Genomic DNA, 9,455 nt, shown 5'->3' with positions numbered 1-9,455 from the left:
GTAGCTCTAACAGTGAGATGGGACGGTAGTTGTTAGCATGAGTGGGTGGCTTATTTGGTTTGGGGAGGAGTCTGATTTTGGCGTGTTTGTATGAGTGTTGAAAGTAGCCCAGTGAAAAAGCAATGTTAATCAGTTTTGTGTATGTTTGGATTGCACTGTGTGGGAGGTTTTGCAGTATGGCTTTATTTATTTTAGTAGCTCCTGGGGTGTTGTTTTTAAGGTGTTTTATTGTTTGTTTCACCTCGTCTAGTGTTATCTGTGCAGTGTAGTAGGGGTCGGTGTTTAGGTTATTAGGGTTAGCTTGTTGATAGGGTAGTATATCAGCTTCATTATTATTTATATAGTTGTTGACTGTGGTTTCGTTTTCTTTGTCATACTGTTGGTGTTCTTGGGGGGATATTCTAAAGACATTGGTCCAGATATTTCTGAATATTTCTTCTTTTCTTCCACTGTGTATATCATTGTGCTGTTGTGTATTAAGTGTGTTCTTGTGCCTGGTTGCTTTTTAGTCTTTTAATGTTCTTCCTGAACTTTTGGGGGTCTTTGTAGAGTGCATTTAGTTCCTTAACTTTACTTTCCCAGTTTTTTTTTGTTTTGCATTGTGTTATTATGTTTTGTTTTATTGTTTTGCATGCTATGTGTTGCGTAGATGTCCAACCTTGTGTTGAGCTATTTTCTAGTAGTTTCTTTGCCCACCATTGAAGTTCTCTAAGTTTGTGGTTGTATATTGGTTTTTGTAGTGTTTTGTGTGTAGAAATTGGTATAGTTTGTTTCATTGTTGTTGTTATTGCATGTGTCCAGTGTTGTATGGAAGTGTCTTGTGTGTTTTGTGTCATGTGCGGGTCTGTGTTGATGTTGCTTGTTCTGTGTGTTGTGTTTTCTTGGAATTCTTGCCAGTTTGCTTTATTGACTAAGTATGTGGGGTGTGATGTGATGTTTATGATAATCGGTACGTGGTCAGAAGGTGTTGTTGGGCCTTGTGTTATGCTTATGTTGTGGTAAGTTTTATTGTTAGACAGTATTATATCTGGTGTTGTGGTTGTGTTGTGTGAAATGATTGTGGGAGAAAGTCTGGGCCTAGGTGTGTGAGTTTATTATGGTCGAAGAGCATTTTTAGTGGTTTACCGACGTTGTTGCTTTTACGTTTGTCTATGGTGGGGTGGTGTGCATTCAGGTCTCCTATTATATATGTTGGGAATGTTTCTGAGGCTATGCTGTGAAAGTCTGTAATGGGCAGGTATGGTCTTCTGGGGGATAAGTAGGTTGTTGCGATGTTTATGGGTCCTGTAGTGGTTTGAATGGTTGTTAGTAATACATATGTGTCGTATTTATCTTTAATTTTATGTTTTAGGTTTTGCTTGATTAAAATTGCCGATCCGTCATTCATTTGTGGTTCCCTGATCACAGTATTTCCCCACACCTCACAACCACACAACATTACAGCTACCACTGTAGTTTTAAATAACTCCATATGAAGATCAACAGGGAGGTCAAATGTTCTGCACTTTCCTATTAAGCTATAAATAGCTCTTGTGGCTGCCTCAGTACATTCTTGTTGTCCCCTTCTAAATCTACCGTTACTAATAAACCACACAACAAAGTATTTAATTAAGCTGTTGTACTGCCTCTATATGTTCATTCCTATACATGAAAATATAATCCTCAGTCCTGGTTTTTGCCTCTTCCAAATAGCACAACTTTTGTCTTATTAGAATTGACCTGAAGTTTCCATTGATTACAATAATTGTCTAATACAACAAGTGCATTTTTTATTCCTTCCTCACTTTCCCCATAATAACAGTATCATCAGCATACATAAGAACAAGCAATCTCATGTACATATCTAATAACTGGTTACTGAAATTTAATTGTGTGTAGCGTTCACTTAACAGATATTCGTCAAGATCATTTACAGTAAAGGAGAAAGGTTTTCTCCTTGTCGTATTCCCTTGTGACTGACAAAAACTCAAACTATTTTTGATTTACAACAGCACATGACTTGATATTGTTATACATATTCTTAATTAGAGTACATAATTTACCAGTAATCGCAGATTTGATAAGTTTATACCACAGTCCTTCTCTTGAAACCACATCATAAGCGTTTCTGTACTCTATAGTTAGATATATATTTCTTCACTCCTTCGTGATATTTCTGTAGGAATGTTTCATATTTCCCGTGTATTGTCCTTCCCTTCATAAAGTTCCTCGATTCAATTTCACCCCAAAATGATCTGAACTTCATCAGCTGTTGCATAATTTAGTGTCTCTGTTTTGCATTCTCGTCTGTATCTTATCCCATCCTCTTCCTGCTTTTCCAATACAAATGTTCCATGGTCACTTCTTCCCACTGGACTAAGGTATTGTATGGTGGGAGGGGCTGTGGCTTCTTTGTGAACACTAGGTCAAGCAACGATGGTTGTTCTTCCCCCCTGTACCGTGTTGACTCTTACACTCAGTGATCCAGTGTATTCACCACAGTGAACTGTAACACCTCCTCGCCCCACGATCCACCATTACCCATTACTTCCATCTCTCTCCAGTTTACTCTTTTACAGTTAAAGTGTCCTACTAATAGTATTGTTCCATCTCTTCTTATCATATTATGTAAACACTTAAACACCTCTCCTTGCATTTCCTTATGTTCCTCAGTTCCCCATGTATTTGTGTTAGGTGACACATACGTGACTATGATTCTCCTTTTAGTCAATTCCTCCGTCTTGATTGTTATTCCCATTAGTTCCGTCATGTCATCACCATATTGCACTTCCTCCACACATATATTATCACGAACCATTAGTAGCACTCCTCCTCCCCTTTTTCCCTTCCTGTCTCTTCTCCAGCTATTGTATCTCTCCTCCTTAAAGCTAACATGGATCTCCGTCTTTAACTTTGTTTCTACTATGCACATTACATCCGGTGTTTTTTCCTTCACATAATCTCTAACCTCCAACACACTGGATAACAACCCATCTATATTAGTATAAGTCACTAGGGATGTGCGGTATCGACAAAAAAGGTCGGTATAGGCATTACCGATATTTTGAAATGTACTGATACCGTTCTTTTCGATATGAAATTATGATACCGATATACCAATACCTACTTAAAAATACCAATGATACTGGTATCATTATCACTTTCTTTTGCGTTGAAAAGATTCCTGCCTGCTTCTGTATTTCCATCTTACTATGACTTGACTTGTTTTAAGAGGAGGTTTCAAGACATTTGTCCCTGTCTTTTGGCTAATTCCTTTGAAATCTTTTAGGAACCTGTAGTTCCAGTGGGCCTTTTTTCTAATATTTTGTTGCCCTTGGCAGGTCTCCCTCTTGCTTAAAAAAAAAAAAAAAACTATGCTGATTATTGTATCTTCTTTTGGTGTTGCTGCTGCTTTCTCAATTGTTTCTTTGCAAGGAGGATTTTCTATCAGCTTGGTGCTTGGCAGACCATCGAGTTGGAACAGGTGTTAATAGTAGTGTTTTACTGGCGGGATTTTCTATGTATTAGATAAGCGTGCATGACAGGTGCATTGATTAACCTTCAGCGTTTTGAAGGTTAGGTGTTGGTAAGTACCTGTAGTGCCTGTCCTGTTTTCATGTTGGCTGTTGTTGTTGGTGTAGCGTATGTCTGTTTTTCTTTGGTGGTCTCATTCAGTTTTCTCTCTGCATCTCCTTCCCTCGGCAACATTCATTGGCCAGTGGGCGGCGTGAGAGGCTCGATAGTTAACGCACTTTTCTCCGTTGCATTGCACTCTCGCCAAGTGTGTAATACACCGCTGCACTCCGACCATGTTTTGTATGTCTCTCTTTTGGACACTTTTATTGGAATGGATTTCATGGCACACGTGTGTGTGTGTGTGTGTGTCATCATGAGGCGTGGGCCGATACTTCGTTGCGAGGATTCGAAACACTTCACTTTGAGGACCCGAGTCATCAGCAGAATCCCCACCATATCTCTCTCTCTCTCTCTCTCTCTCTCTCTCTCTTTTCAGTGGCATTCCAAGGTTCCCAAGGGGCCCTAAGCCAAAAAATGATAGGAACATAAGAAAGAACACGGTATAATAAGGGAAGCTGTAAGAAGCCAACAAGCCTTCATGTGTCAATCCCTGCGTGCAACGGACTTACCTATGCCCACCTATCATCCCATCCACGGGGACTCGGTGGCGTACTTGGTTATTTTGATGTGCTTACAGTGATATCATGCTAAATTTGAGGCGGTGATACCAAAACGAGTTGGAAGCATTCAGGTTACCTCCTTACTTTGTCTTCAGAATGTGTTTTTCGCCTTATTTCTCGCTTTTGCATTGAGTGTGTCTGTATTAATGTGCTTAACATCGTGCTACGTGTGGCGGCAGTGATAGCAAGCATTACCGTGCCGTTCAGAAGTGTGGGTCTATTAAGATGGCGTTAGTGAGGGTGACTTGTAAGGCTGACAAGTGGAGAGACCAGTGAGCAAGAGCACCAATTATGCAGCTGTGCCTTTGTGCAGCTACTTGTATACCAAACCTGTGCACAACTAAGTATTTTTTTGGGTAAGGAAAATGATTACTTGTGATTTCGTTACTATTTACTGAAAATGATGGAATATCGTTGTTAAGTTATACTCTGTAATAGTTAGGAGCGAGCAACCTTTCTCTGTGCTTGAAACAAATATCTTAAACTGTTATTTATATACTTTGTCCTGATATATACAAGAGCTAGGACAGTGTGTTAATTCCTCAAAGGCTTCTATAGAAGGGTTAGGTAAAAGTTTGGGAAACACTCAATGTCTGAGTGCAATGAGGTGAGGTGCGTTGTGTTGTGTTGTGTTGTGTGGTGTGGTGTGGTGTGGTGTGGTGTGGTGTAGTATAGTGTAGTGTAATGTAGTGTAGATGCAGTGTCGTGTAGTGTAGCATGGAAGGCTTTCCTGGTGTCCTGAGTGTGGAAATATTTCATCTTCAATATTGGTGCGGCGGGCCTCACAGCACCTCACTTCTGGAAGTAGCGCGCGCCAACCCATGTTCCGGGAACCGCCTCGTCGCCTTCCGGTGGTTTCCTGGCGCGAGCTGGGCCAGGGAACCTCCGGGCGGCGGGACCTCAGCGTCGAGGTCCTCGTGAGGAAAGAGTTTGTTTTGGCGGACAACTCGGACGAGGCGCGCGCCATGGCCACGCTGCAGGGCACTGCCCTCCTGAAGGGAGCCGCTGACGGTGTCCATGACACCTCTGCGGCGGCGTGTTGGCGCTGGGAAGCTTCCTTGAATCCCGGCCAGGATGTGAGCAAGTGGCGCGTGTGCTGCAGCTGCAGCAGCAGTGTGCGCGGGTGGGCGAGAGGCACGCCAAGGGGCGGCGCAGTGGACCCCAAGGGGGACAACGTCATGGTGAGGCAGACCCGCAGAGGCGCCCCTGCGGTGCACCTTATCGACGTGGGGCCAGCGCCGTCCCTTCACAGAGGCGGAGCCGAGGAGGTGTCCCAGGTACTGAGCGCTGCGGCCCGTTTACCTTCCGGGTTGATGTGTACTCCCTGGGGCACCTGTCCAGTGTCCACCCGCCCCTGCAGACACCCCCCCGTGCCGGCACACTGCAAGTGCTGGCGAGCCACGCGCTGGCGGAGGACCCAAGAGACCTGCCCAGCCCACGCTCCCTGCAGCCACGAGATGGGCCTTTTGAGTTCCGTGTGTGTGTATGTGTGTGTGTGCGTGTGTGCCTTTCGCTCGAGGGGGCCGAGCGAGGTGGCCATGTGTGTGTGTGTGTGTGTGTGTGTGCCCTTCGCTCGTGGGGGCCGAGCGAGGTGGCCGTGTGTGTGTGTGTGTGTGTGTGTGTGTGTGCCCTTCGCTCGAGGGGCTGAGCGAGGTATGTGTGTGTGTGTGTGTGTGTGTGTGTGTGTGTGGAAGTGCGTTTTTCTTCGTTCTCCTGTTTTTTTCTTTTTTTTTTCTTTTTTTTTATTTAAAAGGAATAAAAACAGAAAATGAACAAAAAAGTCATCAACGACCACCTTCTCTTCTTCTTCTTCTTCTTCTTCTTCTTCTTCTTCTTCTTCTTCTTCTTCTTCTTCTTCTTCTTCTTCTTCTTCTTCTTCTTCTTCTTCTTCTTCTTCTTCTTCTTCTTCTTCTTCTTCTTCTTCTTCTTCTTCTTCTTCTTCTTCTTCTTCTTCTTCTTCTTCTTCTTCTTCTTCTTCTTCTTCTTCTTCTTCTTCTTCTTCTTCTTCTTCTTCTTCTTCTTCTTCTTCTTCTTCTTCTTCTTCTTCTTCTTCTTCTTCTTCTTCTTCTTCTTCTTCTTCTTCTTCTTCTTCTTCTTCTTCTTCTTCTTCTTCTTCTTCTTCTTCTTCTTCTTCTTCTTCTTCTTCTTCTTCTTCTTCTTCTTCTTCTTCTTCTTCTTCTTCTTCTTCTTCTCTTTCTTCTTCTTCTTCTTCTTCTTCTTCTTCTTCTTCTTCTCTCTTCTTCTTCTTCTTCTTCTTCTTCTTCTTCTTCTTCTTCTTCTTCTTCTTCTTCTTCTTCTTCTTCTTCTTCTTCTTCTTCTTCCTTCTTCTCTTCTTCTTCTTCTTCTTCTTCTTCTTCTTCTTCTTCTTCTTCTTCTTCTTCTTCTTCTTCTTCTTCTTCTTCTTCTTCTTCTTCTTCTTCTTCTTCTTCTTCTTCTCTTCTTCTTCTCCTTCTTCTTCTTCTTCTTCTTCTTCTTCTTCTTCTTCTTCTTCTTCTTCCTTCTTCTTCTTCTTCTTCTCCTCTCTTCCTCTTCTTCTTCTTCTTCTTCTTCTTCTTCTTCTTCTTCCTTCTTCTTCTTCTTCTTCTTCTTCTTCTTCTTCTTCTTCTTCTTCTCTCTCCTTTCTTCTTCTTTTCTTCTTCTTCTTCTCCTCCTTCTTCTTCTCCTCCTTCTTCTTCCTCCTCTCCTCCTCCTCCTTCTCCTCCTTCTTCTTCTTCTCTTCTTCTTTTTTCTTCTTCTTCTTTCTTTTTTTCTTTCTTTTTTCTTTTTTTTTTTTTTTCTTTTTTTTCTTTTTTTCTTTCTCTTTTTTTCTTTTTCTTCTTCTTCTTCTTCTTCTTCTTCTTCTTCTTCTTCTTTTTCTTTTCTTTTCTTTGTGTGTGTGTTCTTTGTGTGTTCTTCTTCTTCTTCTTCTTCTTCTCCTTCTTCTTTGAAAGGAATAAAAAAAGAAAAAGAAAAAAAATAATCAGCGACCAACTGTCCTCTTTCTTCTTCTTTTCTTTTCTTCCTCTTTTCTTCTTCTTTTCTTGTGCTTGTGTGTGTGTAAAAACAATGCTAAGTTGTTAAGTGTCTTAGTGCTGGTTGTTTGCATCAGCAAGCCATACTTGTATAATGATGGCCTGTTTCTATAATGATATGAAATATACATATTCCTTAATCTGACAATATTTACATTTTGACATACAAATTCATCCCCAACAAAGTTATCTGCACACATGTTACAAACTCGTTCTTCCTACTAATGCCTCTATATCTTCCTTCAATAATGGGTAATTTATTATTACATGCTCGTAATTTACTTATCATAATTCTACTTTTCTTTGATAATTTTACCAAATACTCTTCCATACCATATACAACTTTATACATTCTATAACTACTACAGATATTTTTCATGATCAAATTAGTGTTCCATTGGTCTTGTAACCTTAATTCAATTGCCTTTTTAAAATTTCGTGGATTAATAACACTCTGCGTTAACCATTTTGTGTTTGGCTTTATGATACTCTTTTGTACACTTCCAACTCTTATTATCATATCTTTTTCATGCTAGCATTATTGCTCTTTTTTATATACTTTTTACTTTCAAACTTAGTGAGCCATGCTATTATCCTTCCATCTCTTGTTGTTGTTGCATTCTTCACTATTTAACCCCACCCTGTGGGTGGTTGGCCTCTCCCAGGGTGTGAGGTCATAAAACTTTGCCCGAGCTATTCTCTACATTCCTCCTTCCTTTCTCTATTTTCTATTTCATAGGAGTGGGTTTGCAGAGATTCCACAGTCGTGCATCCGACCTTCAGTCTCTGTGCCACTTCTCCTCCCTCTGGTTGATGCGACCCAGAACTTTTTTTTTTTTTTTTTTCTTCTTCTTTCCCTTTCTTTCTCGCAATCCCACGTTGTGTAGGCAGGACAAAGGGATGAATGGTGGCAGCGATTTTTCCTTCTTTTCTTTTGCCACTGCTACTGTCAGGTCCCCCATGTAATTGGCGACCTGGGGGTATACCATAATAATTGCCTTGCCTGGTGTTGCGGCTCCTCCAGGTGGACCTTTTATTCCGCTGTGTTTTCTCTTTTTTATGGAGTTTCATTTTTATTTAATTTTCCTCATTACCCTTAGTGGTGATGTTCACCCTAATCCCGGTCCTCGTAATAACTGTTGTAAGGCCTTATACATTAATATTCGGGGCCTAAAGGCCAACTTGCAAGACGTTGCAGTTGCGTCCTCCAAATATGATATAATTTTTGTTCAGAGACTCTTGTTTCGAGCTTCAGGCATGTTTCTGAGATTCTGATTCCTAATTTCAAGAGGCCTCTTCTTCTGAGGCGTGATTCTATCCCTAGAGCTCGGGGGATGTGTATATACTTACGTCCAGCATGCAGCGCTTCACGCATTACCAAATTTGAGTGTGGCTGTCATGAAATGATGCTGGTTAAAATTTGCAGTCGTTTTAATAACTACTATATCTTCTCTGTATATAGAAATCCCGATCTTGATGATTCTATTTATGACTGTTTGCTAAATTCTATGGCATCTATTCAAGAATCAGACCCTAAAGCTTCCTTTGTTTTTGTTGGTGATGTTAATGCACATCATCAGGATTGGTTGAACTCCGTTTCTCAAACAAATCAACATGGTCGGGCTGCTCTAGATTTTAGTAACCTCACCGGTTGTGAGCAGATCGTTCATAGCCCAACTCACGTCTCGGGTAATTGCCTTGATCTTCTTTTACAGACGCCCCCTCTGCAGTAACTTTGCAGGTCGTCCCTCCCCTTGGTAGCACAGACCACTCTGGCTTGTCTTTCAATATTCAAACTTCATTTCCTATTCCGGACGAGCCAATATCGCGGAAAGTATTTCTAAAGTCACGAGCCAATTGGACTGGTGTCATTGCCGATTTTAACAACATTGTATGGCGGGAAATTTTACATTCTGATAGTCCAATTGATTCCCTTAACAGTGTTTTACTTAACATTAGTGAAAGAAGAATTCCTTCTAAAATAATTCGAAGTCGTCGCAAGGACAGTGCCTGGTTTAATGATGACTGCAGGCGTGCTCAGCGTGGAAAACAGGTTGCTTATTGTGAATGGTCCCGACTGCGTTCACCTGAATCATGGGAAAATTACGTTCGTCTGCGTTTATTTGCCCAACGTACATATTCTAGCGCACAGGATGAGTACAATGAACACCTTAAAAATGTTCTGATTGGCACCTCCCAACCACACTCATGGTGGTCAGCTTTAAAGCAATCACTCTTTGGTGTGGACTCAAGTTTACCTCCTCTGTCA

The sequence above is a fragment of the Portunus trituberculatus genome, chromosome 45 (genome assembly GCF_017591435.1).
Source record: "Portunus trituberculatus isolate SZX2019 chromosome 45, ASM1759143v1, whole genome shotgun sequence".
NCBI lineage: Eukaryota > Metazoa > Arthropoda > Malacostraca > Decapoda > Portunidae > Portunus > Portunus trituberculatus.
The sequence above is the reverse complement of the archived record's forward strand: the minus strand, read 5'-3'. Positions refer to the sequence as shown.